This window comes from Falco punctatus (genome assembly GCF_963210335.1).
Source record: "Falco punctatus genome assembly, chromosome: 6".
In the NCBI taxonomy this organism is placed as follows: domain Eukaryota; kingdom Metazoa; phylum Chordata; class Aves; order Falconiformes; family Falconidae; genus Falco; species Falco punctatus.
Window position 1 is genome coordinate 31,821,968 of NC_137585.1, and position 8,149 is coordinate 31,830,116.

Below are 8,149 nucleotides of genomic sequence, written 5' to 3' on the forward strand. Positions count from 1 at the left end.
CATCTGGCATTATGCTGTCTGTCTTCCCAAGTAACTGTTATGCGTGGTGGAGCCCAGCTTTCCTGGAGATGGCTGAACACCTGCCTGCCCATGGGAAGCAGTGAATGAATTCCTTGTTTTGCTTTGCTTGTGTGAGCAGCTTTTGCTTTACCCTTTTCCCCCACCTTTTCCATTTTGTTATTATTATTATTGTTAGTATTATTGTTATTATTGTTGTTCTTACCTCTTTATTCTGTTTAAATTATTAAATTATTATTATATTATCTCAACCCTTGACTTTTACATTCCTTTTCTGATTCTCCTCTCCATCCCTCTGAGTGAGGGGGAGTGAGCAACTGGCTGCATGGTGCTTTGTTGCTGGCTGGGGTTAAACCACGACAGTAAACTAAGTTCCATTTCAACCTTCTTAGGCAAAATTTGTGCATCTACTTATTGATCTTTGTCTCTCATCTTGCAAGCCACATATAAGCAAATAATTTTCATCCACTCAAATATATACTTGAAGTTGGTGGAAGCAGCCAGTGCACAGAAAGTTTGCAAGGACTGATCCTTATATAAGCAGAGAGAAGAAAAAACAGTGCAAACTCAATCCAAAAGAGGTCATTTCCATCTGCCACTGAAGTCAGTGGCAATTTACCACCAGCTTCAGCAAAAGCCAAAGGAAGGGCTGGACCCTTTGCTGTCTGCCATCCATATAAGTAAGCAGAAAGATTGTTTTTCCCAGACTGTTGTGGCATGAAATAAATGAGCTCAGGCAAGGCCATCTACAAATCCTCTTCTTTCAATCTCTTTTGCAAGGCTGGGTAATTATATAGGAATTACTTCTCAGCCTGTTTTTTCTCATTTGAGACAAAGACAACAGGCAAGATACAGTACAATAAAGCTGACTTTGAATGAACAGTTATTAAGAGTTTCGGCACTCAGTGTGCAATGTCTTTACAGGCTGGCTCCATGGGGAAAAGGTTACATGGAGACAGCAGAGGATGCTGGAACCGTGGTGGCTTGCTCTGAATCTCAGCGTATATCATGTTCTCGCAGTGCTGGCCGGTGGCTATACAGACTGACTCAGGGCTTTGTTCTCACTGCCAACCCTACCCCAGCACTTTCTTCTGGAAAAAAAGAAGTCATAAAATTTCAATTGGCCTGAGTAAAGCAGATAATAAAAGAAATGGAAACAGAGAAAGGTTGTTATTGCCAAGTTTTGAAGGAATTAATACAATGGCACCTGAAAAACACAAGGAAGATATTTGGCTCTCTCAAAAAACAAGTTTTGTACTGCAGAACTGTTGTGTTACATCTGTGAGAAGAGCCCAGGCTGTACAACCTATGTGTGAAAGTATCTCCCACTAGTCATTCCCTTTTAGCAGAGGAGTCCATCCTAATTTTTCTTTGACAAAAAGACACAGCTTGATTCCCAAAGCTGTGGGATGACATGCAAGCTTCTGGGAAATCTGACAGCTGCAATGAAGAGGGAGGGATTTTGGTGCTGGATCCTGCCCCACAGGAGAGCAATTCCACCCCGCAGCTTGACCAGAGAGAGTTTGATAGAGGGATCCTTTCTCAGGACATACTTAAGAGAAAAGCCATCCTACAGGAGGTAAAGGCAAGTGGTAAAACTGTACCAGGTTCAATAAACTATGTTGACAGAGACATTGATCTCAGCACCAAAATGAAAAGAAGATTAATCTAGCTTTGGTTATGCTAATGCACTGGGGAATCAATTAGTACAAAGGGACTGCAGAAAGCCCTAAAAGCTCTCACTTTACAGAATTCTTGTCAGAAGGTTCTTTTGGAAAAGACCAAAGCACCCAGGAAACCAACAGCTTTTAAACAGAAGAGGTATACAGACAGAGGTCAGCCAGAAGAAGAGAAATACTACCTTTTCATTTAGCTTTGATGGGTTTTACCCTTGAACAGAGCTGGTCAGCAATACCAAACCATATCTGTAAGAAGAAGGGTAACTAAGCACAGGACAGGCATCAAGGACACCCCAATTGTATACCCATCATCTTAGCTAGAATATCTTAAACCTGATTTAATCTCAGGCATCTTGAGTAATTTATCTGAAACATCTACTTGAAGTGTTTTGTTGCTCTATGCTTCTTCCATAGTCAAAGGAGAGAGGATTATTTAGTTCATCTGTTCTTGTGCAGCATCAGGTGATGGCTGAGAGACTCCTGTCAGGGAAGGGACTTAAGCCCTGCAAGTTGGGTGAGGGCTGCTTCCTTGGCTTACATTCTTCACAAGTAATAATAATGCCTCTTGGTCCCGCTCTTCCTTTGATCTTTCTGTTTGATTATAGAGTCTTTGGAATAGGTAGAGATCTCTGGCTATAACACTAATATATAGCATAAGTTAGCCAAGTTCTTATGTTCACTAGCAGATGTCCCTGCAATGTTGTGGCCGCAGTTCCAAGGGTCTTAACAAAGTCATATTTGCTCAGAGGCATCTTGGCAATATGGAACTGAAATATGTTTAGCTTCATTCCCTTGTTCATATTCCCTATTAGGTATGTGTATGGGGTTTTTATATTTTTATTTACACTAGAGTCTGACTTCATTTGTGTGAATATCCTCTGTATATTTGTCACATGGTGGTAAAAAGAGGGCCTAAAATTTTAAATTACAAAAGAAAACAAATACAGAGTTTTCTGCATGCAGAAGGCATAGAAAACACCAGCTGCTATTTTCATCGAAATGGTGGGAGGAAGTGAAGAAAATTTCTAGAAGACCATATTTTGTATAGATTTGGGTTATATTTCCGTTTTTTTTCCCCTCAGAAAATTTTACTTTCCTAGCAGTCAGCTTTTTAAAACAAACAAACTAAAAAAACTCCACCAAAGCTCAAAAAGCTCTCCTTAGACTCAAAGCAGAGCATTCACATTGGGTGTTCAAACTCATAGAATCTAAATCTTCCCGTTGGCCACTTTCATTGGTAGCCTCATCTGCCACCGGTAGTTTTAGTTCCTGCTGGTAACCTGAGTGGCAGCTCCAGCCCTGCACCATTTGGCCTGTAAACCCAGAGCAGAAATGCAGCCTAAAACCAACTGTCCAAGTAGAGCAACTGACAGCAGCCTGGGCTGTGATTGCCGTATTTCCAGGCGGTAAAGTCAGATGTGTTAGATGTTTTTTTCCTCTCTGACACTAGAGAATCAGCATTATTCAATACTCGCGTTTCAGCCATCGGTGGGGCAAAAGTCCTTGGGCAGTGTTTCCACAGTGGGGACAAGCTGTCCTTTCCCCGCACCCTTCAGGGACAGCGGGAGAGCCACAGCCAGCTTCGCCTCCATCGTGTCTATCCCAGCTCTGCCACTGAACCTCTGGGGCCACGAGACACTTAAAGGAGCTAATTTTCAGAAATGCTAGACACTTGCAAGCTGTGGTGGGACCTGCTGGCGCTCCTCATGCCAGCAGATCAAACGCATGAGGTCTGCAGCAGTAGCCTGCTGCTGGTCACATGTGGCCAAGGCTTTGTTGTGGGTCTGGGGGTCATGTGCTAAGCAAAGCCCCAAGTACTCTTTCTGCTATCCATAAAGGGAGGGTTTTTGTGAGACAGGGGTTCCAAGGTAAAACCCAAAAAAGCCTGCAGAGCGGCAGCTGGGCCCTGCGTGGCGGCTGGACGCCCTGACGATGGCTCAGGGCAGGCCAAGCCAGCGTGGGCGCAGAGGCCTCAGCACGTGCCCATCAGAGCCGCTGCCAAACTCCCCGGCCTCGCCTCACCCTTCCCTTGTCCTGCTGCCGTGAAAGGCCAGTGGGGCTGTGCTTGTGCACCCTAGGCACTTCCGCTGCCATGGGTGGCCATGAGATCCATGGGGTGAGCTGAGTCACCCAGGGCTATCCCCAGCCCTCCCTGTGGTCGCGGGTGCCCTTCGATGTGCCAGCTCTGGTGTTTTGCATGGCACAGTGCAGCTCCCAGCAGCCGGCAGCCATCAGCGCTACGACAGAGAACCTTATTTAACCTTGGTGAGGGAAACACCAGCATTTTCCCCTCTCGGCATTTGTTTTCAGTTGCTAATCCAGGAAACACACGTCCTCTCTATTTACTTAGAAAAGAATGAATAATAAACACGTTTCTCCTCGGCTCCTTCCCTCTCCCTGGTCCTCTTCTCACTCACCCCTCCTACCTCGCTATTAAAATGGAAAACCCTGTGTTACAGACACCGACGGGCTGCTAGAGCACTTAAGCAGCGCCCTGTGAGCTGCAGCCATTTACTATGTGCGATTGTTTCTGCGAGACCTAATAATTCTACCATTGTTATTATAACACTGTGCACTAATACAAATGAGCTTGTAAATAGGGGTCCAACTAAAATAAAACCATTATAATCACAGCCCAGGCTCTAAATCACAGACTAGTGTATTCTGCTGTGGTTTGACCCAGAGCCAGGCAATAGTCAAATAATCAAACTGCAGATGTTGGGACTGCAAATCTGCTTAAATTTAAACAGTGGCAAAGGTCCAAACAAGGCGGGGGGGGGGGGGGGGGGGGGGGGGGGGAGCAGAAAAGAGTTCTTTAGTTCTTTGCACAATGTAGAATTCCCCCCACCCCTTCTTGTTAACTGGGTCTATAAAGTAACCAGACATATTACCCAATAACAGCGGTGTTCCTCGGCAGCTTGCGCACACCAGCGCCGGCTCGCAGGCGCAGGAGCCACGCAAAGCATCTGTAGAGTGGCTGATAATTAGTGTGTCCCCCCTGCCATCTCCACAGCCACTGGTGATGGTGAGATCAAGCCCCACAAGCCTTTCTGGGAAAGAAGCCCAAGGGTACCCAATTATGTCCTGTACTATGAATGTATCAGTTACCCCAGAAGTCAATGATACAGGCTCACAACTGGACCCTAATTTCTTGAGCTTCTTGCTATGGCTAACCTCATTCCCTCCTCCATTTCACTCTCGGACAACCCTGTTTCCCCTGGTGCAGCCCAGGACCCTCATTCCCTCCTCCATTTCACTCTCGGACAACCCTGTTTCCCCTGGTGCAGCCCAGGACACAGCTGCAATTTGGATTCAGGGGAGTTTGTGGTAGGCACTTACCACCCCATGCCAGGCCAAGGGCTCACATCCCTGCCCTGGAAGCATCCTTGTCAGGGCACATGGAAAGACCTGCCTACAAGTAGCCACTGAGGGTTGTTTCATTGAGCAAACAGCATGCGTAGGGTAGTGGGCAGACCATGCTGCAAACACAAGGCAGCTGAGAAGAGGAGCCACACAAGGCTGTCACATTCTGCCAGCTGTTTCCACAGCTGTGGGAGATGCAGTGTGGTTGCGTCTCCTCCTAGCCAGAAGCCAGGATCTGTGTCAGCAGTGCTCAAACATAGGTGGTGTGTTTTCGTTTGGAGAATACATGAGCCTTGGCTGTTGCCCCATGACGTTCAAAATGATGTTAAAAGCTTCTTCAGGAAAAGTATACGGTCATTTGTTTCTCTGACAGCCCAAGGCAAGCAAGTTGGATGGGTCCTGTTGCTCACCACATTGTCACATGTGGTCACAGGAGGACTGTTAAATGTGAGAACCTCCTTGATGTAACTTTAACTTACCATGAAGGAATTTTTTACGCTATTTTTTTAAATGTAATATTTAAGCAGCTGCCAGGCAACAAGTCATAAGAACAATCAATCACACAAACAGATGCCATGTAAATACATCTTTTAAGCAAGTAGCTCAAGAAATCATTGAGGGGATAAAGCAGTGATACCTCCAGGGGAAAATCAGCAAAATGAGCTCGCCAGCCTTGGATGAAGGCCGGACAGGATGCAAACCAGTCATCCTCCTGAAGCTGCTTCTTTTCTGTGGTACTGACACAGCAGCTGTGAATATTGATGTTATTTCCCTAAAATCTTGTGACTAAGTTCCACTAGCAGGACAATTTGCCTTTCCTGCTCAGGAAATAATTTGCTGTTAAAATGACTCGAAGGCAACATGAACCAAGCATGTTCCAGCTTCAAACTGCAGGGACCCCAGAAGGGGATTTTGGTTATGAAAAGCTCATTCACTGAATAAAAACCTTTTCCTTAGAATCTGGGTAACCAACTTGGAAGAATATCTTCTTTCCTCATTTTTTTTCTGTTCTTGGTTCTTTTTAAAGGACAGTGTATCTCCTGGAGGTGGAGAACTTTTTTGGCCTGAGTCTACATTCTGGCAGGAATACAACGTTAGAAGCAGAAAAATGTGCCCCTCTGAGTATGTATTGCAAAATTAGCACCTTGGTGTGCACTTCTTGTATATCCATTCTGCCAGATCCAAATTTCCACAGGTTTTCCTGCTTTTTTTTTTGTCAAGGGCACCATTTTTAAAGAGTGCTATTCTTTTAGTCTCAGACTTACAGTAAGCCTATTGCTCAGAGGAAGCCTGCAGAGAAAGCCCGGTTTCCTTTGATGCATTCCTAAGTGTCTTGGTGAGAGGAATCACTCTGGTTGTGCATCAGCTCTGCTTCCTCTGCTTGTCAGAAAACCAGCACAACCTTGTATCGCTGATATATGCCACGCTGCACGGAATGTGGCTGAACTCTGCTGCTGCTGCTCCTCTGAGATCTGTTTCACAATGTGTGCAGTAACCAGATTAAAATCAATGCTGGAGGTTGTTGTGAACATTAAGCAGTAAATAAACTCCAACATTGTACCATAATTCCTCATGAATGATTAGATCATCCTGCTGGGAGCACTACCATTATACATAAGGCAAATGTCACTGGGTGCCTCATAAATTTAGCATACGAGTACTAAACATATTAGGTCTGATTCACTGCTGCCTAGCTTCATTTTATCCTAGTATGAGGCAGAGGAGTTACATCGACATAGATGTGCGGTGAAACACTAGTTCCCTTCTCATTTTTTTAAGGGATCAGCTGTTTCCACTGACTTTCGTAAGACCAACGCTAAGTAGATTCACAGTTGCTTTACTCCAGCTATGTTAAGTGTCAGTTGTGGTAGATCATGTCCCAGGAAAAAATATAGGCTGGTATTTCTGGCATAGAAATTGCATCCCCTAATAGTGAAGGTAGGTCTAGACTGCAAAAAAAATAACGTGCTTTGGAGCTGGGTTGACAAAATCAAATCAGCTGATTTAGGTTAAAACCCCCACAGACGCAAGGCAGTTTGGCTTTTGACACAGGATAGCTGCCCAAGCGCGAGTCTGCCATGGAGCTCATGTTGAACAGGAGCTACATACATGATCCAAACCCCAGATTGTCTCCAATTCCCTGGCACTTCAACCAAAGCACTCCTGTCACCCACAGTGAAACTTCCCTGAGGAAAGAGAAAGTCAGCACGGCACCATTTTGGTGTGTTGCACAGCTCCAGTTCCAAATACAGTGACTTTCCCTTGATGTTCCAGTTTTTCCATGAAAAGAGTAATTTCCCTCAAAAAGAGCTTCCTTATACTTACTGTTTGTCAGGGTGGAAATAAATATCTGTCTTTAAAACATTGTTGGGAAAAAACCTTTAAAATCATATCTTATTGACAACATCACTGATACTTGAACAGAATGTGGCCTCTGAAGCTCCCTGGTCCTTGGCTTTTTCACTGAAGGATTATTCCCTGCAATCCCCTTCAGTCCAAGGTATTTTTAATGAGGTGTCGGCTAATTCCCTCGGGAAACTTTTCTGCAGTCTGACAGGTCTCATTGTTAGCATTCTACCCAGCCTAAATTTTGCTTTACCAGACTTCATCTCAAACTGTTTCCATCTTTCCTTGGTGTATTTTGCATCTTTCAAATATTTGTAGGCAGTTATCATATCCCTTTTTTAGCTGTCTGTCAGCCAAGTTAAACATAATTAGCTTTTTTAATCTTCCTCCATAAATCCAGCTTGCTTTCTTGAAATCCAGTTCCATTCTCCTACTTACGTGTCTTTCTGGTATGATGAAGCTACATATTTTGTGGTTGTTTTTCACACGCCATCACTGATAACAGTAGGAAGAGGCATCAGAAAATCAGACAGTAGATTTGGGATGGTTTCTATTCCAGGTGAATTTTTTGCTCTTTGTAATACAAACTTAGCTTCACTGTCAAATACTTTAGGGTCTCCTTTGAATATTTATACCAATTAATATTTACAGAATTCAAACCCTCTGCAGTATTTTCAAAGTTAATTGCTATAAGAGATTAACTAGGAATTTTATGCACATTTTATGGATAGACTGGCAACAGT

The 8,149-nt window shown here is 44.2% G+C and overlaps 1 long non-coding RNA gene across 2 annotated transcripts in view; it reads left to right on the plus strand.

Annotated features, from left to right (window-relative positions):
• LOC308066592 overlaps positions 1-8,149 on the plus strand; it is a 33,398-nt gene that overhangs the window by 13,958 nt on the left and 11,291 nt on the right. The window lies entirely within an intron of this gene.